General features: G+C 34.8%; 1 protein-coding gene across 3 annotated transcripts in view; it reads left to right on the top strand.

The window, feature by feature from the left end:
* The window catches only part of TET2 (tet methylcytosine dioxygenase 2), a 127,040-nt gene that overhangs the window by 23,536 nt on the left and 75,832 nt on the right, over window positions 1-27,672 (top strand). For all 3 annotated transcript variants that reach the window (XM_077755766.1, XM_077755768.1, XM_077755767.1), the window contains exon 2: window positions 15,167-15,312. The gene's annotated coding sequence lies outside the window, so the exon portion shown is untranslated. The remainder of the gene's footprint in view (window positions 1-15,166; window positions 15,313-27,672) is intronic.

Genomic DNA, 27,672 nt, shown 5'->3' on the forward strand with positions numbered 1-27,672 from the left:
AAAAACCAAGAAGAGAGAGAAAAAAAAAAAAAAAAAAAAAAAAAAAAAAAAAAAAAAAAAAAAAAAGAAAAGCAAAAAAAAGCAAACCATTACATGGAGGCATATCATATTCACTTTTCTGAAATCAAAGATACAGAAAAATTCTTGAATAAGCTAGAAGAAAATTACACATCCACCTATACAGGAGCAAAGATAAGAATTACATATGACCTCTCCTGGGACACCATACAAGCAAGAAGAGAGTAGAGGGAGACATTTAAATTGTTGAGAGAAAAAAACTACCAGTCTAGAATTCTGTACCCTATGAAATTATCTTGCAAAATGAAGGAGAAACAAAGACTTTTCTCAGACAAACAAAAATTGAGGGAATTTGTTGACAGTAGATTTCCTTGCAAGAAGTGTTTTAAAAAATTCTTCAGGGAGAAAGAAAATGACATAGATCAGAAACTAGGGTCAACATAAAAGAACATTGAAGAATAAATAACTGAAGGTAAAATAAAACCTTTTCTGTTTATTTTGTTAATTCTAACATATAACAGTTCTTTGAAGATAATAACAATTTACTAAGTGTATAAGTGAAATAAATGACAGAAATGATAAAGAGAAAAGAGGAGAAATTAAGAGAATTCTGTTAATATAAGGTACTTCCATTAACTAGGAAGTGGTATAGTATTATTTCATAGTGAACTTGGATTAGTTGTAAATGTTTATTACAAACTCCAGGGCAATCATTAAAGAAAGTTTAAAAAGGTATAATTACTATGTTAAGAAAGAAGACAAAAAAAGAAACATATAAAAAGCTCAATTAGGGGTACCTTGGTGGCTCAGTCAGTTAAGTGTCTAACTCTTGGTTTTGGCTCAGGTCATGATCTCACAGTTTGTGAGTTTGAGCTCTCTCTCTTAGCAGGGAGCCTGCTTGGGATTCTGTCTCCCTCTCTCTCTGCCCCTCCCCTGCTCACGCTCTCTCTCTCTCTCCTAGAAATAAATAAAAATATTTTAAAAAAATAATAAAAAAAAGATGCTTACCTTAAGTATGAAGACAGATGCAGGTTAAATGTAAAGAGAGAGAGAAATATGTACCATATTAACACTAATCAAAAGAAAAACTGAGGTAGCTGCATCAATTTCAAACAGAGCAGACTTCAGAGTAAAGAAAGTCATCAGACATAAGGAAGACATTGCTTAATGATGAAGAAGTCAACACTCCAAGAAGGCATAACAGTCCTTAATGTGCATGCATCTAACAACAGTCTTAAAATACATGAGGCAAAAACTGGTAGAGCTGCAAGGAAAAATAGATGAATCCACTATTATAACTGGAAACTTTAATGTTCCTCTGTCGAAAGTGAACTGATCCAGCAGGCAGAAAATCAGTAAAAATATAGTTGAGCTCAATAGCATCGTCAATCAACTGGATATAATTGATATCTATAGACTACTTCATCCAAGAACAGCAGATTACATGTTCTTTTCAAGCTCTTATGGAACATTTAACCAACACAGACCACACTTTGGGCCATAAAACTTACCTTAACAAGGTTAAAAGAATAGAAATTACACAAAGCCTGCTCACACACCACAAGGGAATTAAACCAGAAATCAATAATAGGAACATCATTGGAAAATCCCAAATACTTGGAGATTTAACAGCATATTTATAAATAGCACATGGGTCAAGGAAGGAATAACAAGATCTATAAAAATATTTTGAGCTACTCTAGTTGACACTGATTTGTCATGCAGTTCCAGTGCTACTTATGTTTTAACTGTCTGCTTACTTCATTTTTTGTGATTTCTTACTGCCAGACAATTTCACTGTCTGAGGACCTCAGACCACAGTGTTAAAAAAAAAAAAAAAAAAAAAAGGTGCAATAAAAGTTATTATAAATCTGAAAAATTTTTGAATTAAATGAAAATGAAAATAAAACTTATCAAAATTTGATGCAGTGAAAATAGGGCTTATAGGGAAATTTATAGCATTGAATGTATATATTAGAAAAGATCTAAAGTCAGTAATCTAAGCTTCTATTTTAGGAAACTAGAAAAAGAACAAATTAAATCCAAAATAGAAAAAATTAAAAATTAAAGCAGAAATCAGTGAAAATGAAAACAAGCAGTAGAGACAACCAACAAAACTAAAGGTAGTTCTTTGAAAAGATCAATAAAATAGATGAGCCTCTACCAAGTTAGCTAAGATAAAAAGACACAATTTACTAATATTAGAAATAAAAGAGGGGACAGCACTACAGATTACATGGACATTAAAAGGGTAATAAAAAACAACTCTATTTGCACAAATTTGGTAAATTAGATTAATAGGACCAATTTCTTAAAGACACAATCTGCCAAAACTCACACAAGAAGAAGTAGAAAATCTAAATAGGACTATATCTATTAAGGAAATTGAATCCATAATTAATAGCCTTCCAAAAAACAAAGCATCAGGCCCATATGGGTTCACTGTTGAATTCTGTCAAATACTTAAGGAAGAAATTATACCAATTCTCTATAATCTCTTTCACAGAACTGAAGTAGAGGAAATACTTCCTCATTCTGAGACCAACATTACCCTAATACAAAACTAGACAAAGACATTACAAGAAAAGAAGACTACGGAACAGTATCTCTCATGAACACAGATGCAAAAATCCTTAACAAAGTATTAACAAATCCCACAATAGATAAAAAGAATCATACACTATGACGCAGTTAGAGCAGTTACAGCAAGGTCAGAGTACAAGGTTAATGTACAAAAGTTCATCACTTTTCCTACTTATCAACAATGAGCAAGTGGAACTTGAAATTGAAATCACATAATCATTTACATTAGAATTCCCCCAAATGAGGTACTTAGGTACAAATTTAACAAAATAGGTACAACATCTGTATGAGGAAAACTACAGCATTCTGATGAAAGATATCTAAAAAAGAAATAAATGGAGAGATAGTCCATGTTTGTGGATAAGACTCAATATTCTCAAGCTTTCACTTCTTCCTAACTTTATCTAATTGTATTTGAATACAATTTCAATCAAATTCCCAATATTTGTGAATATCAACAGATGGATTATAAAGCTTATATGGAGAGGCAGAAAATTCAATATTCAAACACTGTTGAAGGAGAAGAATAAAGTTGGAGGACCAACACAACTCAACTTCAAGTCTTACTATAAAGCTGCAATAATCAATACAGTGTGGTATTGGTGAAAGGATAAAAAAATAGATCAGTAGAAGAGAACAGGGAGCCCAGAAATAGATCCACATAAATATAGCCAACTGATCTTTTACAAAGGCTAAACGCTGTACAATAAAGATAATCTTTTCCGCAAATGGTGTAAAAACAACTGGACATCCACATGCAGCAACGTGGATCTAGACACAAACCTTATACTTTTTGCAAAAATTAAAATGGATCATAGACATAAATGTAAAATGCAAAACTATAAAACTCCTAGAGATGACATAGGAGGAAACTTGGATGAGCTTAGATATGGTAATGACTTTTTAGATACAACACCAAAGACATGATTCATGAAATAAATAATTTTTAAGCTGAACTTCTTTAAAATTAAAAAAATTCTGCCCTGCTAAAGTCAATGTCAAGGGAGTGAGAATACAAGTCACAGACTGGGAGAAATTATTTACAAAACACTCATCTCATAAAGGATTGATATCCACAATATACAAAGTATATCTCAAATTCTCAACAATTTTAAAAAAATGAGCAACATAATTTTTAAAATGGGCAAAGACCTGAATAGATACCTCACCAAAGGAGATATATAGATGCAAGTAAGCATATGAAAGATATTCAACATCAAAAGCCATTAGGGAAGTGCAAATTAAAACAACAATGATATTCTATTACATACCTGACACCAAGTGTTGGTAAGGATGTGGAATGACAAAAAGCCTTTCTTGCTGGTGGGGATGCAAAATGGTACAGCCACTGTGGAAGAAAGTTTCTCACAAAATTGAACTTATTTTTATCATACAATCCAGCAATTGCACTCCTTGATAATTACCCAAAGGAGTTAAAAAGTTATGTCTACCCAAAAACCTGCACATGGTGTAGGTAGCAGCTTTTTTCATAATTGCCAAAACTATGTTTCAGTGAGTGAATGAATAAATAATATTTGGTAGTCAGACAATAGAATATTATTCAGCACTAAAATAAAACACACACACAAAAAAAACACAAAAATGCTGTCAAACTATAAAGAAATATGGAAGAAACTCAAATGCATATTATTAAATAAGCTGTTCTGTTTGATACCAGTTGTAGGACATCCTGGAAAAGGCAAAATTATAGAGAAAGCAAAAAAATCAGTGTTTTTCACAGATTAGGGGGTTAAGAAGGGATGAATAAGCACAGTATAGAGGATTTTTAGTATAATGAAACTACTCTGTAATCTACAGCGGTGGATATATGTAATTATACATCTGTCAAAACTCACAGAACGTACAAACACCAAGAGTGAGCCCTAATGTAAACTATAGATTTTGGGTGATAATGATCTATCAATATAGGTTCATCAGTTATAATAAATGTGCAACTCTGATGGGGGATGTTGTTAGGGAGATTGTGCATATGTGTGGACAGAAGTATGACAACCATGTACTTTCTGCTAAATTTTAGAGTGAACCTGAATTTTCCATAAAAAAATAAAGGTTATAAATTAAAACATACAAAGCAACCTGAAAAAACCCTCTAAATTGATAAAAAGAAAATAAATTAGGCAATACAAGTATGTGTTCTTTTTATTATGGATAGCTGTAATGTTTCATTTCAAGTCACTCAATTTTCCAACTGGAAGTTAAGAAAAAATGACTTAATCTCCTTCTTAACTGACCTACAACCCTATTTACAATAAACAAGTAGCACTAGTCCTTCATAAGAAGGCAAGTGGAAGAGGAGGTAGGGGATGCCCAGAGGCAGTTGGTAGGCGTAATTCAAGTGGCTTCATTCAGTGCCCATGGTACATCAAAGACTACCAGCCAAATTCATGTACCTACAGACTCTTGCCTTTTCTCAGAGTGTTGAAGATAAAGAAGACTTGTTTGGTTTTATGTAAGGATCCCCCTCCCATCACTCCTCAAAAAATGAAGGGGAATATATCTTCTTCATTTAGGAAATGACTGCTTATCATAGAAACTTATTTTTAGTCAGCTGTTACACTTACATGATTTATGTCACCTCTGACCTGCTTTCTGATAAAGCATGACTTCATTCATGGCTCTGGACATGACCTGTGTGCACTGACCTGGTGTAAACCTGGAGTGTTAAGTCATTTCACTGGCACTTGCTGGAGGGAAGATTGACATCCCACTATAACACTGTCTGCAGTAAGGTTCTGTAAAGCAGCTGCATTTCTAGTGATACCTGATTAAGTTTATCCCACTATTAAGTTCTTCAGTATTACTCATCTTTCTCAAAAGGAAAGGTTTTTAGCATGCAGTGTAATTGGTTTTAAATGGCCAACAGAGCTGAAATAACAGGCATATACTAATGGCTGTTCATTTGTTTTCCTTCTCTTCTTTACTGGTTCATTCTTGGATGTTAGAGTAGGTGTGCCTTTCTGGTCAGCTGACAATTGACCCTTCTTGGAAATGACACTTTCATATCTCTAAGTATAAGGAGTTAGATGTTCCAATTTTCATTTACCTTCTCATCTACTTAGAACCAATGAAGAATCAAGACATTCCATATTGATTTCCATGGTCTTTGAGCCTGTGTCAACTTGGCACAGACTTTTTCCAGACATTTCTTCTCTGAAGGCAAAGTCAGTGGCTTCTTTTTCCCCCAACCCCACTTTGGTGATAACTTAAAAATGGTGACTTTCCTTTCACTATCTAGAAATGTTGCCCCACATTCCAAAACCTCAGTCATTAATGCATAGAGGAAAATACAAATTCTCACATATCTCCTCTTTTCTGCTCTTATACGTTCACATATATAAAATATATCTTCTATAATTATTGTGTTCTTTTGAAATATATAGTTTCTTTGTTTTACTAGGAGCTAAGTTATGTTTATATTTCCTGCACCCTGGAATGACACTCAAAACCCTTTCTGAAATATAAATCTGCTCTATCATTTACTATCATTCCATTATCACAAATGGCATTTCACATTCTAATTGACATTATCCTCTGATCATTCTTTATAATTCAAATCCTCATATTTTTACTCCATGTTAAAGTTGCTTTCCCTAACTACCTCCTATCCTACTTTAATTTTCATTCTTTGTTTGCCTCTATAAAAATTCAAAAATAAAGTCTCTGCCTCTATAAATTATTATTACGCCCATTTCTATTTCTACCTAGAATATTTTAAAGCCTTTAACAAAGTTTGCATTATTTATTAGTCGCCTTCTCGGAACTATGATCTTATACGCTGGTTAAGTCTTTTGTTATTTTTTGGAGTTGTGTGATACATGTCTGTCTGGTCGAGATTTGAAAGCTCTCAATTTAGTAACACTTAATATGCTTTTATAGGAGGCTTTTTTCCTGAGAATTTCTTGATGATTTTTACCTTGTCATGTGGTGAAAAATATGCATCAGAACACCATAACATAACACAAACTGCTTTTCTACTTGTTTGCACTCTTCCATTTTAGATGAATTGGTAATAGACAACAACTATTCTATTTTGGTTTCTACAACACAGAGGTTGCTAGGTGACTTTAATCCCTTTCAACAAGAGGACAATAAACAACAAATTCATGCTATTTAGATGTATGTATTCCACCTAGAAGATCTAGCAAATAAAAAATGATTTAAAACACTTTCTAAATATGCAATTCTGTATAGACTATCCCCTACATCTCTGTAACATTGTATCAAATGTTTTTTAATTATGCTGCTATTTCTTCTTTATTATGATTTTGCTTATTCCTAAGAGATCAACTATACCAAGTAGCAATAGTTGAACATTATCTCCAGAAATTAATATATGAAAATCCCATTTAATATGACCATATGAACATAATTTGGTGAAAATCTATTATGTCAAAAATTTGTTATTTAAGTATCTGTTTGAGTTTCTCATTCATTTCTATGGCTCTCTAGTCCTAAGTGTGATTATGTTTTATTCTAAAGATCTTTATTTAGAGAGAAATATATTTAAATTCTGTCATCCTGGTCATTACTTGAAGGTTTAACCTCATGTTTTCATTTTTGATAATTTTAATAATGTCATATGATATTTTTATAATTTTTGTTTCATTTGAAAATTAAAAAGAAAAACCACTTTCATCTTTAATTTCTCATTTCCTTCCCCCATGATGTTGCTTGCTAACTGCCAAAATTAATAGTTAACATTTTATTCAACAACAAGTAGTAGATTTGCAAACACTTAAAGAACTGCTTAATGCTTTTTAAAATCTGTATTTAAGAATTATACAAACAGCCAGAGCTGATATGCAGCAGGTGTACATGAATATGGCTGTGCTGATCGTTACTGAAATATTTCCAGGGTTGCCAGAGAATTCTTCCCTAGGATACTGTGACTCTCTTTGCATGACTCCCTGTACCTCCCCACAATCACGTAACTAAAATAATAATGTATGGCCTATAAGTGAACTCTAGAACCCTCTTCCAGCCCTATGACCCACGTTTTGACATGCCAGCTGTAAATATTTTTGTTACCACTCATGTCAATGGCAAGAGAATCATCATTTATTTGTCTTAACTTGATGGTTAATAAACTTTTTAAGAAGGTCTTGTGATAAAAGTATTGTATATCATCTTAATGACACTTCAGTTTTGCAAAATGCATCATTTGTTTTTAACAGTCCTAGTAAGCTTAGCTTCAGAGTTTTCCTATATGTTCTGAAATCTTTTCAGTGTAGTATTCCATTTTAAGGAACAAAATAAAATTAGAATTGTTGAGGAATTTGTGGAGTTTCCATTCTCCTTTCATTGCCTTAGAAATGAGACTTGATAAAATTTCTTTGTTTAAATTTTTAGAATGCAAAATGTAGACAGTATTATAGCTGAAGAAATATTGCTTTTTACAAATAGTAATAAATCAAGTGTTGGCAGTTTTATATATAGCATAAAATTTCATTTTATACAGTTTGTCATATCATCAACCATTTGAATTTTTCTCATTGATCCATTGATGTTTGTACTGATGTTATTAATGTAATGGCTTTAAAATTTAGCTAACATAGCCCATATGACTTCTGGCACTTTTACATGAAGATATTCTTTGGGCTGTTGAATAATTTATATCATAATTAATGATTTAAAATTTTATTTCTTTACTTTCCATCTGTCCTAAAATAAATGTGAAGGTGGAGCTAGTATATGCCTAATAATTTTACTAAAGAATAAGGGAAATTAACTCATTTAAAAAATATCTAAGTTAATGCTGCAGATTTGAAACAAATTTTTAAAAAGTACTTACAGTCTACCAAGTTATTGATCCTCAATCTATGGCTGTTATAAATGGATGTAATTAGCAATTGACTCTAAATGAACCATAGTAGTAGCTTCATTACTCTGAAAAATTCATTACATCACTTTATAACGTGAATTGCCATATCTAAAGGAATAGAAAAATTTCCTTGGAATCAATAATGAGTATTGTGACTATTGCTTACAGTTACATAAGTTAAGAATTATTATAAGGTTTTAATGTCATATAAGTATTTAAATTGGATAATTCTATTCATGTAATTTTTGCTAATATTTTACACCTTGTTCATTTTTGCAATACCTCCTTTTTAAAAATATATGTATTTGTTCCATCCATATCAAATTAGATAATATCTAAGTCATAGAATCATAAAACATAAACCTGATTTGGAACAGATATATTGTAATTCAGCATTCTATAGACTTCTCCAATTCTCATTTTCCTCAAGTGACTGGGTCAAGATCATGAAGTTATGGAGGATTAATGTCAAAATTAGAACCTGAGATGGATTTATACTTTGGTTATATCTGCCATCTTCCTACTTTTTAGTTTGTTTATGGGTTTGTAGGGGTTATGGGAGAGAAGTTTCTTTTGAGATTCAGCTCAAAACCTAGCTCTCAGCAGTTATTGCTCCTGCAAGTCAATCATATAAATACAGTTGCCAACTCTCAAAACTCTGTGTGCGAAGAAAAAAGGAAATGATAGATGAGCCATTAAATAAGTACACATGCTTTTCTTTACCTCTTTCCTCTCCTTCCCTACCTGAAATTTCTAGACAGGATCCCCAAACTGTTTGGATGTTAGGAATGGCAATTCTGTTGTTACAAGAAATTGTAAACCACATTCTCTATTGGCTTTTCAGAGTTAAGATACTGGGTACACCTCTGTTAGTTTATAATAGCGCAGTCTCAGACCAAAGAAGTCAAATATTAGCAAGTGTCAGAATGTCATAGAAATGTTTTCATTTCAGATGCAAGAATTTATATATGGGTTATTTTCTGTTTGATTTTTATTCAATGTTTTCTTCTAATTTGGTGTCTCCATTTTGGTTTTAAAAATATCTATTCCATCATAACTATTTGTTTGTTTCCAGAAGGTATATAAATTGATCTGATAATGTACATGGAATGCCAAATGTAGAGGTCTGTCCCTCTGCATTTCTGTGATTGGTTCTTTTTTATAAAAGATTAATTAATTAATTAATTAACTTATTTTTATTTATGAGAGCACACATGCATGGGAGAGGGACAGAGAGAGAGGGAGATGGAATCCCAAACAGGCTCTGCACTGTCAACGCAGTGCCCAATGTGGGGCTCAATCTTACAAACCATGAGATCACCACCTAAGCCAAAATCAAGAGTGGATATGTAACCAACTGAGCCACCCCAATGCCCCACTGTGATAGGCTCTTAAAAATTTTCTTTGTGCAATGGAAATACTGTGCCAAACAATTTACAACTGCTGCCTAATAGATCTTTAAAGATTGTTGCTTGGAAACAACCTTATTTGATGTATAGTTGTTTTTAGTGTAGTGGAATTTGTTCTTTAAATGCTTACTGAATTTTTCCTTGGAGTCACCACTTTGTCTTTGTTAGGAAGTGCAGGGAGTAAATGTGCATGAAGACCTCCTTTAGTTTTCTTCTTAGAGTTTCAACTACTGCAGTGATTTTTTTAAAAACATTAATAGAGCAGTCATTGCTGCCAAGCAGCTGACATTCTGAAATAGCACTTCCCTTCAGGCACCATACAGTTGGGATCATGTACTTGCAGAGAAAGGGTATGGGAGGGAGTGGGAGGGGTGTAGAGGAGGAAAACCATTTTATGGGCATATCCTGCTGAGGTCAGTAACCTGCTGTTCAGTGAACTCCAGTGTGACCCCATTTAGACCTGGAGGAGGATCATATTTGAGCAGGGGAGCAGCTGAGGCGGCATCACAACGGAAGGAAACACCTATTGCTGGAAGCTTTGAAGAGACGTGCAGTGAGGATGGGCAGGTAGCACCAAGGGGAAAGGAAGGCCTAGATCCAGCAGGATAAACATAGTTTGTGATCAAAGTATTAATGACTTTTGGTCAGTGATTGAAAGGAGAAAATTTAAGGCTCCAAAGAAAGATTCCTATACATAATATTTCGCTTATATTGGTATATACATAGGTATATACCAATTACATAGGTAATTGGTTCACAGAGAAAAGTTTTACTTTGATTTTGAGAGAAAGTTATATGCTTCTAGGGTTTGAAATACAGAATAATCTCCCCTTCACCAAAATGAAATGTTTCCTTTATTGAATCTCTTCTAAGCTGGTCAGAGCTTATGAAGCATGGTAGCTATGAGCACAGGCTCTGGAAGCCTGCCACCTACAAAATGTGTGCTAAGGGACACAGCCAATAATATTTTGAACATTAAATGACTAAGAATGCATTCAATAAATCTTAGCAATTTTTATTGTCTTTTTTAAAAAAACCTACGTTCTAGAAAATACTGTAGACAGTAGATACTATCTTTTTAAAACACAGTGACTGGTTTATGAAGATAGAATATACCAGAATAGACTTTAATTTAGAAACAAAAATCTGTCTTGGAACCACATTTTCCTCAGAAAGATTACAACTTTGACCTTGAGGTTTATTTCATTAAAATAAAGATGTGGAATTGTGTGTGGGAATGAGAACATTTAAACCTACTCATAGGCTTTCCCTCTTAGGTTATTTTTTCTCTTATGGCTCTTACTTTAACCTTTGTCTTCAGCAGTTGCCTTTGTGTTTATTCTCTTTTGTCTTCTAGGTGATTTTTTTGTATATTTTCAGTATATCAGGTCATAGGGAAAACTCTGTGTGTAAGCTGACTATGTTCTGCATTTTCTTTGAGAATATTTGCCATAACATCCTAAGTAGTATTAAACTTTTCCTTCGGAATAGGTACCCAGCACATGAGTCATCACTCTCTTGATTTCTGAATGTTACTGTATTGGAGATTTTCCCAAACTGAACAACACCAGGATCATGAACTGTTGAGGAACTGTGTTGTGACAAGAGACTTGTGGTTTCTTGTGGGTATACGTTCTAATTGTTGGGATGGTTGTTTTTTTAAGGGGGTTGTTTGGGACATAGAAAGTGGAACTTCATGTTCTCCATGATAGTTTGCCAGCTGATTTCCGGCCAACCAGATAACTGCTTATAGTGACACTTATTTCTCTAGGACTCTTGATCTTGTGCCAACCCTTAGTGGTACCACTAAGCCTGCCCACACCATTCTGAACCAAGGGCACTGGTGTCCCGAGTGCCTCAAAGGATAGATAAAAATATGACACCACTTCAAGGGACTTACAGCTAAAGTTCTGATAAAGCTCCGAGTATAAAGAATACATTATTTTACTATTTAAGTTTTGTATTAGTATTTTAAACAGAAAACAAGAGGACAAATATATGGTTCTTTGTTCTGTATTCCTTAATGTTTGCCCCATAAGTAAACCCAGCCTTAAGGAATCTAAGCATATACAATGTCCCTCTTATAATCTCTCCAATGCTTCTTTGATCCTTTCTAACTACACAAGATACTTTATTGTCTCCAACCCTGACCTCTTGTCTGATAATTATTTATTTGGAATATATAGATTCTCAAATATATCACATCAAGAATTTATTTTGTCATGTCAGATTCCTTTTTAGAATTATCTCTGGTGAGTACTATCATTTTTCTTTGCAACCAAACTCAAAGCTTTACTCCTACAACTGAGCCTTTCTTTTTCTCCCTATTTCTAGAATGCTACTAATATCCACTCCTTTCCCAATCAGTAATATTTCCCTGCCTTGATCATTTTATTTCCTCTGCCACCCTCTTGTTCAGACTCACCTCTTGTTCAGAATATCTGAACTAGTGCAATAAGCCGGTATCTTGTATGTAATCACTTAGAAGCTAAATCTTCTACTATTTCATACTTACTAGGACGTCTTTCTTTAAAAAAGACAATAACAAGTGTTGGTGACAATAGGGAAAAATTAGAACCCTCATACATTGTTGATGGAAATGTAAAATGGCATAGCCACTTTGTAGAACAGTTTGGCAATTCCTCAAAAGGTTAAAAATGTAATTATCATATGACTCAGCCATTACATTCATAGGAATTTCACTTCTAAGAGAATTAAAAATATGTGTCCACACAAAAACTTACAAATAATAAATACCCATGTTCAAAGAAACATTATTCACAATAGCCTAAAGATGGAAACAACACAAGCATCCATCTACAGATGAGTAGATAAAATGTGGTATATACATATAATGGAAACTATTCAGACTTTAAAAGGGAGGAAATTTGGACACATGCTACAACATGGACACATCTTGAAGACATTATGCTAAATGAAATAGCCAGTCACAAAAGGACAAATATTATATGCTTCTGCTTATACGAGTTACCTGGAATAGTCAAATTCATAGAGACAGAAAGTAGAACTGTGTTTGCCAGGGGCTTGGGAGAGGGGAGAATGGGGAGTTCTTGATTTTTTTTGAAGTTTACTGAAAGAGAGAGAGAGAGAGAGAGAAAGTGAGAGGGAGAGAGACAGAGACAGAGAGAGCACACATATGAGTATGGGAAGGGCAGAGAAAGAAGAAAGAAAGAATCCCAAGCAGGCTAGAGCCTGATGTGGGGCTTGAATTCATAACCTATGAAATCATGAGCTGAAACCTATGAAAACCTGAGCTGAAACCAAGAATCAGATGCTTAACTGAATGAGCCCCCTAGGCACCCTGGGGAGTTCCTGATTAATGGGGAGAGTGTCTGAGTTTTCTAGCTACTGATGGTAGTGATGGTTGCATGACAGTAAGACTGCTTAATGCCACAGAACTATATGCCTAAAATACGGTTAAAATGCTAAATTATGTGTTGTGTATATCCTTTACCACAACCTAAAAAGACTTGTAAATGAGTGTTCATAGCAGCATTATTTATAATAGCTAAAAAGTAGAAGTAACCCAACTATCCATCATGAATAAAGTATGGTATCTCTATACAGTGGAATATTACTCAGCCATAAACAGGAATGAAGTACTGATTCACACTAAAGCATAGATCAACTTGAAAACATGCTAAAAGAAAGAAACCAGACATAAAACAACCCAAATTTTGCATGATTTTATTTATTTGAAATATCCAGAAGAAGCAAATGCAGAGAAACAGAAGGGTAATTAGCTGGAGGACAGATGAAGGAGGACTGATTCCTAATGGGTAATGGATTTATTTGGGGGAGTGATTAAATTGGTCTGGAATTTGATAGTGACAGTAATGGCAACTTTTGGACTGAAACTCACAGAATTACATACTTTAGAAAAATTAATTTTATAGCATATGAATTATATCTCAATTTTTAAAAACTCTGTTAATACATGACTTTTATGATGCCTTGTTTCTAAAGAAACCATGTCTGGTCTTGACTTACTATTTCTAGCTATGGAATTGTGAGAAAAATCAAGTGATCGCACTTCTTACCCTGTAAAATAGGGATAATAATAACTATTTCACCAGATGTTTGTGTTAAATGAGGTAACATCTGTAGTACATCAAGCCCAGTGTCTGGCATTCACTAAGAACCCCGTAAATTTACTAGGACCCCTTGGGACATGAGCCTTCAACAGCTCTCAATACCATTCCAGATACTATTCCCAGATATTCCAGAAAAGGGCCAGACTTCTTTAGCCATTTATCACTAGTCTTTACATTCTGGCTCAAATCTGCCCCTTCAGATTCTTCTAATGCTCCTTAATGGAAAGCCATCAGTCGGAATGGGCTTTTTAGCCTCCCTCAATTTGCTGCACATACTCTTGGAAGCTGTGCCTTTGCCTGCCCTGTTCTGCTTTTCCTTGACTTTCACCCTGCCCTTAGACCTCAGATGACTTTCTTCGTGTATTAAACTTTCTCCCTTATTTAAATTCATGGTCCTCTCTACTTTCGTAGCATCCAAGATTTTCACAACATCTTTGACTACTGAAGCCTCACTTTGGTTGTAGTTTTTAAATATGTGTCTTGTTAGGTGATCATATTAAAGTTTGTATTCAATCTTTTGAGCTAAATTAAAGTCCCTGAGCATGGAGACCATGTTATAATGTTATAATGCTTTTACTTTTTCCATAGCAATTAGCACATTGCCTTGATATAGTATATTCTATATAAACATTTGCTATTTATAAGTCAAGTTAGTGTTGCATCTTAACAAATATAAGGCCTTAAGTTAATGATTCTCACTCCTGGTGCCCCCTTAGAATTACTTGAGAAACAAGGCTTCATTTTAGCCCAACACATCAGAATGTCTGAGCATAAGGCCTCAGCTTCTTGTGCAGGTGATACTATTACAACCAAAGCTGAGAACCATTGGATTCAACAGACGAAGTAAGGAAGCCAGTGGTTCCCACGACTAATTGATTATCATGGTCAAGATATGAGAATTGCTGATTAGGCAGAGATCCTTTGGGCGTTGCAAAGTCCTCTACAAATAATTAGTATTATATTATGGTGCATTTGGGAGTTTTCACTGCCTTGAGAAATATCCTCTAACTCTGAATTTTTTAACAGCCAGTGGTATTAGTGGAGATGTCCAATAATGGACGCTTACAACTTTTTAAACTTTACGTGATAGCTTTCAGACTAGATATACATCTTGGTTTTTTTGTTGTTGTTGTTGTTTTGTTTTTGTTTTTGTTTTTTTTTGCTAACTTAGAAATATTCAAATTCTGTGTATTCTCCAGGCTGGCCAACATCATCAGCAGACCCTCTCAAGATTGTCCTACTTGCCCTTGCTCCTGTTGAGTTACCACCCTTGGAGGCAGGAGATGGGCTTAGCAGCAGCCAACAGGCCATGATCCAGGAGGAGCAGTAAGGGACAGAACTGCTGGTAAGACACTGGGGACAGTGGGTGCTTGGTTTCTAAGAAGTATATATTTATTCTTAATTTAATAGTCTCTGACCTTCTGACCTTCAACTCTCTAAATTTCTCTGTGTTCCTTCAAATACTTAATTACCTATGCTTAGAACACATGGATTGGATTTTATGATCTATGAATTCCTTGAAATTTCATACTGACTTGTATGTATGTATGTATATGTATATATATTATTTTCTGGAGAAAAAGATTTTCATCAGATTTTCAGTATCTTTGAATTTAAAAGGAGCCATTCAACTATAACTATAAGCATGGAGAAACATGATATTTATAACCAGTTGTCACAGTATTTCTTGTCTCCATTTGTACCTCACTTATGGCCACTTTGTCTCAATTTGTTGAGTACCAAAAAAAAAGATTATTTGTGGTTATATGCTCATCAGGACAATGAGCACCTACTAAGCCTAGGCAGCCAGTTTTCATGATGATTTAGCTCCAACAAAGTATCAGAGAACCAAAGTATACAATGGCAGATTTCAGGAGAGCTTATGTAATTTTTCACATGATTTTTCTGAAAATATAAATAGAGGCACTGACAGAGAGGGAGATACCAACTACTTTTCTCATCCACAGTTGATATTAGTAAAGATCAATTTGTTCTTAATGCCACTGACAGGCTAATGAGTGTCCCAACCTAAGGGTTGCTTATTAGACCATTTATATAGATGAACAAAAGTGAGGAACTGTTATTTTCTCCAAAATATTTAAGATGGACATCAGAATGAATTTTATGTATACCTTTGCCTGTACCATAAGTCAGTTAAAATTTCAGGGGCGTTGTTGGAAAGAAAATGCAGGTTAGGTTAAAAAAAGAAGAATGAGTCTTTTTTTTCTCCTTCTGTAACTCTTTTAGCAGGTAGTTCAGCTTCAGTTTCATTGAATCTTGTTTATGCATTCAGCATAACAAATCTTCTACAAGGCCTGTGTAGCTGTAATCTCTGCCCTCACTCTAGACGCCTGAGGATATAAGTATCCACTCTGCCACTTGATACTTCTTAGAGACTGACCTGGTGCTGAGAAATCCTTTCCAGTGTGTCCTTAGTTAAACTCCCATGATTCCTAGATGTTGCCATTTTCAAGACATAAGGCAAGTACATCTGCCTAGATTACCTCTCTGCTCTGGGAATTTTAAGTCACTCTGTAAGGGAAAGAGAACTCAGCACTATTAACTCTCAGAATGAAAATTTTCCCCTTGCATGCTAATATTTTTAGAGCATTCATTGTCACTGAAAATAGACTTCCTCTTTCCCCTCTCATGCTGGAAAATCTTAGGTAATTATGAATAAAGCATTCTTTGCTTTTCCCCTCCTCCCAAAATGGATGCTTTACCTCTCACTGTGAGGACTGTGGCTACTCATTCTGTACTTGACCTTTACATGAGAACTGAGATGCATTTTGAGGATGGAATTTTTACTTCTTTAGTAAAATCATAACAGTGAGAGCTTTTCTCGGAGATGAAGGATAGGTAAGGAAGGAAGTGCAAAGTTTAGGTAAAAATGTAAGAGAATTACTAACAAGAAAAGAAGATATTAAAGTATTCTTTGTAAGAGAGAGAGATTTCACAATTAACTCCCAGAAGAGTTCTTCCCTCAAATCCAAAAAAGAATATTTTTTTGCATTTAGCTTTTTACAGTGGGATAAACTTAGCTGAGGAGATATTTTCAGTGGTAAATAAGCCTAGGACTTATTTTTAGTAATACTTATTAGTTTATGTTCTTGGAGAAATTATTTAGCCTCACTTTAAGCCTTGTTTTATTTGGCAAGGAGGAAAATAGGTCATAGATAACAATAATGGGGTTATATACATTTATGAACATATGTATATATATAGATGATATATGCAGGGCCTGGCACAAGTAAATTCTAAATTTTATATTAATATTTACTTATTGTTATTAATGTTGCTTTGGTTTTAAATAATCAAAATTTAATAAAAAAGCATTTCTTGAGCACCTGTCTAGTACCAGGCACTCTTTAGGAACTGGGGTGCATTACTGAGCAAAAGGTAAAGTCCCTGTCGTTGTTTAACTTAGAATCTAGAGTGGCAGACAGACATAAACAAGATAAATAAATAAAAATGTATAGCACATTAAATACAAAGAGGAGCTAAGCATGAAAAATTTAATGCAGGGAAAGAAAATTGGAGATATGGTGAGGTAGTAATTAAAGGTGGGGTAGTCAAGAAAGACCTTATGAGAAGACTTTTTTTTAGTAAAAGCCAAAAACAAATAATTATACAAAGAGCCCATAAAGTAATATGGGGAAGAACAGGGAGAGGAGAATGTCACAAAGACTTAGAGAAATATAAAGTTTTCACAGTGATTCAAACAGAACAAGAGGATCTTATACAGCTACATCACATATCATCTGTAAGTGTTATACCCATGTAAGTGATACAGGTAAGAACTTTGGAAGTTCAAGGAATAGCAAGGTCCATCTAGACTAAAACAGTTAAAGGAGGACTTCACAAAGAATGATGACAGATGATCGCCTGGATCTTGAAGGATAGGGAGAACTTGGATAGTTGGCAAAAAAATACAGTTTTCAGTTATAAGAGGAAGAAGGTCTGAGAATCTAATGTATAATATGTTGTTGATAGTTGACAACACTGTATTGTATAACTGAAATTTGCTAAGGGAGTAGAAGTGTTCTCACATGCTTAAGGGGATGAATATGTTTATTAATTTCATGGGGGAGGGTGAATCCTTTCACAATGTATACAAATAGCAAATCATAACCTTGTGCACTTTAAATGTGTTACCATTTTATTGGTCAGTTATACCTCAATAATGCTGAAAGAAAACCTCTAAAGAAAAAGTTCTAATAAAATTTATTGTTACACATCACAGTTCCATAGCCCTCACACTGTCAGCCCTGAAAACAATAGCAACAACAAAACAAATGGGGAATGACATCCTAGTGGAGAAGTAGAAGAGAAACGTCATGAGGTGGAGTGCAGTAAGGATGTTGGCTGTGAGGGCAGGGGGGCTAGCAAAGGGCAAGGGGGATGGAGGCAAAGGGAGGCTATCTTGTATAGAGATGGCAAGTGGTGGGAAAGAAGCTAGAAAAGCAGGTGAGGCCAAATTTTGTGAAGCCTGAAGTCCAGGCTAAAGATTATTACGTACCATCATACAAATACTAAGGAGCAATGGAAGCAGGCAAGTAGAAAGATGCATTCAGTATTATTATTTTGACAAGTTTAGGAGAGTATGGAGATGGAAGAAGTGGCTGAAGTGATTCAGGAGTGAGGTTGAGAACATGGATTATGATATTAGAGATAGGACTGAAGAAGGAAGGTCGATTTGATAGGGACAATCCTGAGGAGTTGATCACTAATTGCCATTAGGAGATACAGAAGAAGAGTCAAAGTTTTCTCTTCAGGTTTTAAAGGACCAATTAAGTGTTGGCATTAAAGGGAATAGGGAAGTTAGGGCATATTGTGCATTTGAGTTCATGGTAAGTGAGATGAGATAATCCAGTGTAGGTACCCTTAAAACTTCTAAGGATAAAGTCCATGCAATGCTTGATGACAGGCTGAATTGAGTTGCTAAGAGCAATTTTCACTGTGCATTGGAGTTCATGTAAATATTAACGTGGTGCAAAAACTTGTATGAAAATATGCTTATCCAAATTTTATCTTTTTACACCAAGATGGAACAACAGAATCATAAAAGTGTTGCCCAAAAGCAAGCCATTAAACACCACCTTAGTCCAATTGGCTAATATTATGGCAGACTCAAAGTTACCCAGACATGGTACATGACTTCTTAATGGTCATGACAATGACCATTTGCTATTGGCAAAACCTGGACTGGCCCCATGTGGCCATATTGAGACCTACTACACCTCCATGCCATCTGTAAGAAATGTTAGTATTTGTATTTTGCCATCTTGTTTGTGGAGAAAGGAGTTAGATAGAAGGTTTGGATTTGCCCATTAGAACTTGCTTGTAGCCATTCTTCTAATTAATATAGACATTTTCCCCTTTCTCACAAAACAGACCTTACTCCTTTAGAAGCTTCATTCTTCTTAGTCATCTTCTCTCACCTATTGCCATGGTTGATGTATCCTGATTGAAAAATTAGTCATCTTTCTATGTCATCAATAGTTGGAGACAGAACAGTTATTTCTAATATTGCATTTTTTTATCTTTCAAAAGAAAAATCACTTATTTCAAATTTAAATCACCTAGACTTTAAAATTAAGACTCCAAATGTCCTTTCATTGCAGACCAGTCTTATGAACTGAAATCCATCATCCTTATTCTAACAAACCCAATTGATTTACCCATTGAGTCACAAGACTTTAAAACAAAAATAGACCCTAGACATCATCTAAGTTGTCTTCAAACTACTATTCTCCAACCCATCTGTTACTAAGTGTTTCCTTCTTTTTAATAAAATGTAATTATCTAGCAAGTATGCAGAAGTGTATTTATAGAAGGAAATGTTTCTTTTTCTATTTATAGTAGTGCTACAATTCTTTGTTTCTTTTCTTTCTTCATTACATGTGCCACATTAGGATACAAGTTATAAGTGAACTGTGTGAAAGCCTTATCTTATGTATATTTTAAGGCCCAGATTGGTTTCATTTTCTCTATGTTCCAAGAGACTGAATTATAGAAGACTCTTGACGTTCTCATGGGATTCTGCTGAGAACTTTTGCAATCCCTGAATTCACAAATAGCTCTTTAGCATCTTTTATTTGCATTAATGCCTATCCACGTAACCTGTACTATGTGTTCAGAGCGAGCAAGCCATGCTAAAATAGACTACACACTATGAAAGTTATTTTCACCATTCTTGTTTCAGTTTCCCCATCAAACAGTGAAGTATCAGTTGTCTCCATTGATCTCATAGGATATTTTAAGCAGAAATGAAAGTCTTGGTGAAAACACTTTGTATTCTGAAAGAAAGTTGCAATGCAAATAAAGACATTAATGTTTACCCATCTTTCCAGATGTTAATCTGACCAAAACTTTTTCTCAAAATGTGAAATAATGTAGTCTTCCCTTATCTGTGTGGGAAATGTTCCAAGACCCCCCAGTGGATGCCTGAAACTGCAGATGGTACCAAATCTTATATATATTGTTTTTTCCTACACAAACACACCTAAGATAAAATTTAATTTGTAGACACAGTAAGAGGTTAACAACAAGAACAAAAATAGAACAATTATAACAATATACTGTAATAAAGGTTACATAAATGTACCCTCTCCTTATTGTACTCTACGCCCCCTCTTCTTTTTGTGGTGATGTGAGAAGATAAAATGCCTACATGATGTTGTGAAGTGAGGTGAATGATGTAGGTACTGTGACATAGCATTAGGCTACTCCTGACCTTTTTGACCTATGTCTAAAGGAGGATCATCTGCTTCTAGATCATGGATGACTGCCAATAACCAAAATTGCAGAAAGCGAAACCACTGATGGGCAGGGGAGGGGTGGGGACAAGGAGCCAGACTACTGTAATGTGTTATCTTGGCTTTTTTAATGTTGAGAAGATTGCGAGAACAGTTACTGGGTTTCTTGGAGAATCTGTGATCATATAGTTAATGTTGTATATGTGTGTAGCATTTTTGTAATTCTCAAAAGGCATGTATGGTACAGTCCTTGAATTTTGCTGGGAGTCTGGAGGGACTTCAAGGAAAGGAAAAAACCTTGATCATCTTCTCAAGATCTTGAATCCTCCTCCATAGTCACATGTGTGCACACACACATGCACACATAACAATCTTCCTTAAATCCTCCTAGCCAGCTGGCTTCCTATTTTATTTTGAACTCATTGGACAAGAACTTCTGCTTTTCTTTTCCACCCATACCCCCAAATCCAGCTTATCCACAACTCCTACCTCTTTTCAGAATTTCCTTACTTTTTTCCATGAGTTAATCATTTCCTAATTGTTCCCTCTGCTTCTATCCTGTTTTTTGTTTTCCTGATGGTCAATTTAAAGTGTCCCAGTATGCTCATTCTCAAGTGCAAATCTAACCATGTACACTCCTTCTTAATACCCTTTGATGGATGCCCACTGTTAAACTTTACTAAAACAGTAGTAAGCTTCCCCATCCCCAACAAAGTTTTTACAACTATAATGGAATTGATGTGGTCCAGGCAGAAATAGATGTAGTGTGGGGGCTCATAGGGTCACTTACTTACCCCCTCTTTAGCTAGTGTGGCCCTGAACAGCTCTGTGAACCCTTGATACCTAAAGTATTCAGTTTGGAAAACAGTTGGACTACAGAAAATAGATCATACTGTGTGCTTGATACTCCCATCTGGGTCTTACTCTTCAACCTCCGGGTCACCATACTGTCCCTGAGATTCTGTGAGGTAATTATTCCTAACTCTTTACAGGTCTTGAACACAACATTGTATTTTTTTTTTTTTTTTTAATGCATTCTAGCATTTGTACTGGCTCTCCCTCTCCTCCCCCTTTCCCATAAAGACCCAGCTCAGGTTTCTCCTCAGCCAAGCCCCGTATTTGTGGCACTTGTGTTCCTTAAACACCATACTTAGAATAGTCATTTGTGTCTGTTTCTCTACAACCTGAAATCTCTAGGACAGAGACTGTGCCTTATCTTCTTATTCCTAATATCTTTCAGTGTCTGGTTACATAGTAGTCACTCTATGACATTCTTCAAAACAATTCACTTTGTGAACCTTCTCATATCTTTTATTTTTTTCTTTGTCCCTTCTAGTCCCTAATTAAAATAGATACAGCACTTGTCCCATTTGGGGATAGGAGGCAGGGAGGTTAGGAACTGGGGAAGGTATGTAGTTGGAACTTGGAGTGTCTAAGCATAGCAATATCATATACAAAGTTAACATTGTTTCAGAGCTTGAACCCCAGACATACTCAGTTGTAACTAACACTGGTGAAAGTAACATATTATACCTGAAATATACACCTGCCTACAGAATGCTACCCAAATTAAATATATTACTGATGGGATTTGTGCTTTTGGCTATTTTGGGAGACTTTAGTTAGGTGTGTATTGAGTGTTCTAATTCCAGTAGAATTGATGAACATAAATGTTTCACTCTAGGAGGAGAAATTTGAAAGCTGTTGTAGATGATATTTAATGTCTGTTAAATAAGTGATAAGTTTAATAAATATATACACTCAAGACCTTGTTCAGTAGAACATGAATTCAGGAAATGTTTTGAAAATTCCAGAAAATTTAGTTGATGATAGATTTTCTTATCTACCAGTTTTTTGTTTTGTTCTGGTTTTAAGTCTCAGGGAGGAGGAGAAAAGTGGCCGGTGTACTTTACAATGTAGGCTCTGTGAGAGTCCGTATGTTTGGCCTTGCTGTACAGTGCTTTGTGCTATTAGGACATAGCTGGGAATGTATGCAAGATTGCAGGGCTACATCAGTATGCTAGATCTCCAGTGAGCATTTTTGGAAAGATTTCTGAGCTCCAGATTCCCTAACCAAAGAGTAAAGTGATGTTTAGAATCCATAGCTTTTCTAGATTATAAGAATTCTTAGAAGAGAGTAAATAAACTTCTCAATTAAAACGCAGAATTAAACACTTAGAATCTTAAATGTATTTCACTTAGAATGAAAAAAAATGTGTAGCCTTTTGTCATATTTAATAAAAGTATAAAACCAGATGGTCTCAAAAAGTTTCTCTTATTCGGTGTCATACTTTCTTAAGGTAAAATGTACTAGTTCTCTTTGTATAATTTGTACTTTAGTTTTCCAAATTTTCATTTTCAAAAGTTCTATCTTCTCAAGGTGAGTCACTTTTTAGACATTTTAAAAAACTGAGATTTCTATGATGGTTATTCTATTAGTAAGTTTTCCTAGAGTAGCAAAGTAAATATATTTGAATGAATGCTTAGTACATAGTAAGTATTTAATAGCTTTTAGTTGAGTGAAGGGTTTGTGATCATATAGGAAGGAAGATAACTTAATATCAAAATATTTTTTAAAAGCTTTAGTTTTTATTAATGATGTAGAAGATACTTTTCTTCATTAACGTGGGTCATACAACTGGAATATCTCATAAAATAACTACTTTACATCTTAATTAAGGCCAGTTAAGGCAGAAAGGGGGAGAGAAGTGGCCAGGAGATTAAAAAAGGCAATTTACTAAATTTGTGCAACTCAAAATATTTACTAAATTTGTACTTTGCAATGGCAAATTTTGTAAAATTACAAAATTGCTATTAATGTCATCTGAGAGAAAAATTATGCATTTAAAAGCTCAAAGAAAATGGTTATTTTCTTTCCTGTCATGCAGGAAACTTCTTTTTTAAAAAAAATATTTTGTTTGTTTTTGAGAGACAGTGACAGAGCATGAGCAGGGGAGGGGCAGAGAAAGAGGGAGACACAGAATCTGAAGCCGTCTCCTGGCTCTGAGCTGTCAGCACAAGCCTGACATGGGGCTTGAACTCATGAACTATGAGATCATGACCTGAGCTAACCATGAGATCATGACCTAAGCCACTCAGGTGCTCCCTTGCAGGAATCTTCTTTATTGCCTTACTATAAAGGACTAACCTAGTACCTGATTGCATTCTCCTAATAATGGTCCACTCACTGAATTAGTACATTTTTAGAAAGTTTACTTGTTCAGTGTCATGCTGAGCTGCAGTCTACATTTGGTAGAGAATATTGGATCCTTTTTTCACACAGAGATCCCTTAAATATTACACTTTGGTGTTGGGTATTTCAGGTACCATCAGATGATCCTAGGGCTCCCCTATAGTTCTCTGGGTGCTGCATCTCTGTCAGTCCAGTCTGTATGCTTGTTGCCTTGCCCAGCAGATCATGCTGCCCCATCACACTGAAGCTACAGCATACTTTTCATCACACAAGCAGCAGAAAAGCCAAATCTCTTCCTTTGTGACTGTGATGGTCTAAATCAGTGTTGAAGATTTTAACATTTAATTCATTAAATTCAGTTTTGTTACTTTTAGTTCCTCCTTCAAGTGTAGGCAAATTTATGAAATCTATTTCCATTCCATTTATTGTTTATAAACACATGGTCCCTTCTCTCCCTTTCTCACTTCCTCTATACATTTCGTAAGGATGACTTCTGTGTTGTCTTTGATATTACTGACTTAAATGTTCATATAATTTTCTTAAGTGGATAATTATTGAGAGAACAAGTCATATGTTTTTAATTAAAATCTTGCCTACAATTTAGAGTACTTCTTATTCATCCACTCTACCCTTAGCCCTCCGCCACTTTGTCCTCCTTTCCTAAATAAAGGACAAATACTGAATTGGCCTGGCCTTACTGGAGTCATTTTAAGGACTTTGTTTAGTGAGTTGAACACGATTATGAATCATGAACCTAAGGATGTATTAGTAGGTAGACTTGGGGGTACTTGGGTGGCTCAGTCTCGGGTAAGCCCCAGACCATTGATTGCAACTCAGGTCATGATCTCAAGGTTGGTGAGATCTAGCCTGCATCAGATTCTTTCTCTCTCTTCTCTCTCTCTCTGCCCTCTGCCCCTCCGCCTGTTCTCTCTCTCTCACACACCCACACCCACACATCACACACACTTTCTCTCTCTCTCAAAATAAATAAACTTAAAAAATAAAAAGAAGGTAGGCTTGAACATGTAGAAGCAATTTTCTCAGTTCTGAATTTGTGGTTCCTTTTGACTTTGCTTAGGGAGAGGGAAAATACTGTCCCATTGGCTATGCAGATAATGCACTTTTCATCTTTGATCCATTGATAGACTTGCTTTTCATATAACCAATTTATCAGGAATAGCAGCTAATATTCCTGATAATAGATAATAGAAACCTGAGAATGTTTGGTCTAAGTCACAGTAGAATATGAGGATCAGAATGATGTAATAAGCACAACTAGCAAGGATATGAAGAACTGTGAATTTGATTTGAGAGAACATTAGAACTGGTGTATCTAAGCTTTAAACTTCCACTGTTGTTGCCCTAAGCATCAGTTCATCATGTTTCTATTTGGGAAAATTCCTTCAAGAGTTTTGTTTTGTCAACATAGGAAAAGGGATATGTATGTATAAAAATATCTGCTAACTCCCTACTCTTTATATGCTCATTCAATCACTATCTAATTACCTTTTAACGTCCCTCTCATTTTTTTTAAATGTTTATTCATTTTTGAGAGAGAGAGAGAGAGAGAGTGTGTGTGTGTGTGTGAGTGGGTAGAGGGTCAGAGATATGGGGAGACACAGAATCCGAAGCAGGCTCCAGGCTCTGAGCTGTCAGCACAGAGCCCGACTCTGGGCTCGTACTCACAGTGAGATCAGACCTGAGCTGAAGTCATACACTCAACCGACTGAGCCACCCAGGTGCCCCCTCCCTTCTCATTTATAATTGTTCTTCATTTTCCTCCCTTTCTGAGAACACTGCTTCTTCTTTGTCTGATATGAAAACACACATACACACACACACACACACACACACACACACACTTTTTTTTTTAACCACCTAGGTCATACAAATTTTAATCAGAATGAGAAAGAAGGTTGACTTCACTGGGGTGCTATCGTGTTTTCATGTTAATGAGGTAATTGTCTTGAGACACTTGACTGAAATACCTATTGATGAATCCTACCCCTAGAAGATTGGGAAGAATTGTCTTTAACATCAGTCTTTCAGCTGAATCATTTAAGTACTTACAAATCAAAAGTTTGATTTGGAAACATTACATTCAATATATTTTAAAAATTTGGATACGTTGCCATTTAAAACAAAATCGCTTCTTCAAAAGAGGCCCCATTTCCCCCCCAAGTATATAATGGAGAAGAAGCCTTTTCCTATTGAAGTGATTCATACTAGTATATATTATTTGCTCTATTGTTTAATGGAAGGTATTTCTTAAAACTTTTATTGGAAGTTTAAGTATATTTTCATGAGTTCATAATAACACAACAGATTTGAGGCAAACAAATAATTTAAAAATGATAAATAATGTGTGCATTGGTGCTATGCAAATTTCTGTTCCCATTGCTGTGCTCAATAGTTTTCTGCAAATAAAATTATCAGTTGATAACATTTAAACCAGGCACTTTAGTAAGTGGAAGTATTACTTATTTGTGAGCTTTTTAAAAACTTAATATTACTGAAGGGGTTTCAGGACTACTAATCATGGATTATATGAAGCAAAGTATAAAGCAATAGAAGGTCACCTCCAAATTGGGGATAAGAGTTGAAATCCTATCAACATAGTTTAATATGGTATTATTAAGAGGACACCTTCATCCAAAATCTGTACATCACCATCTCCTGCCCTCCAGATTTGTGTGACAATGGAAACTGCTGCATATTTTGTAAGACAGTACCTCTCCCCCAACTTCAGTCCATGTTCTATTTTTGAACATAGATGTATGTCTAATGAACTAGTTCCTGGAGTAATAAATGAATGAGTGTACACACACACATACACACACACTTATCTCTTTAAACTTTTATTATTACAGAAGATTTGCAAAAACTGTGAATACATAACCCACATTAATCTTATTGAATAGATAGATGATGTTGAAAGTAATATGAAAATCAAATTAATTCTGTTTTCTTTAGCCCTTGCCTTTAAGAAGCCTGAGTGTTTTGGGAGGTAAGCTGACTGCTTCAGGGTGAGCAGGTGAATTACTGGTTGCACTGGGTCCGCCTCTCACGCTCTGAATGCTTATGTAATAACTTTTTTCCCACTGCTGCATACAACCTCCATCTTAAAAAGTCTGTAATTCACAGTTTTTCTTTTTAATCTTTTTTATACACTGATACATTGTTATTAAAGAAATTATTAAGGGAAACACTTCTAATTACTGGTTTCTCAGATACCTTAGCAATTGTTTTTCTTCTCTGAAATTCTGTTTTCCTTAAAGGCAATATGTTTTCATCTTCTTGTAAGTGATAGTATTTTTAGTAGCATCATAACTTTAATCTATCAGGCCATATTAAGCCCTCATTTTGAACCATATTTCTACTTACTTTTTATAATGAAGCAGGGGTGTTTCTTTTTTTTTTCTTTTTCATTATTTATAATTTATTCAAGAGAAAGTACCACCCTTCACGTTCCGTAGTTTTGTATAAGATTATTAACAACAAAATAAGTGGACACAATATTAACACCGTAAAGATTTTATTGTGAAGAAATGGAATGGTTGTGAACTGTAGCAGGCAAAATGAAAGTTTAATAAATGCAAATGTTTTCTGGACCAAAGCAGAACAAGAGTAAATAAACGTATCAAATATAATTGGATACCTGGCCAAATATTTTTTAATGTTTTAAGAAATATCAGTGAAAACATTTGAATTGCATAGTCTTCCAAATAAGCTGAAAATGACCTAATGAAGTTTA

This window comes from Crocuta crocuta, unplaced genomic scaffold (genome assembly GCF_008692635.1).
Source record: "Crocuta crocuta isolate KB4526 unplaced genomic scaffold, BGI_CrCroc_1.0 scaffold92, whole genome shotgun sequence".
Classification (NCBI taxonomy): Eukaryota; Metazoa; Chordata; class Mammalia; order Carnivora; family Hyaenidae; genus Crocuta; species Crocuta crocuta.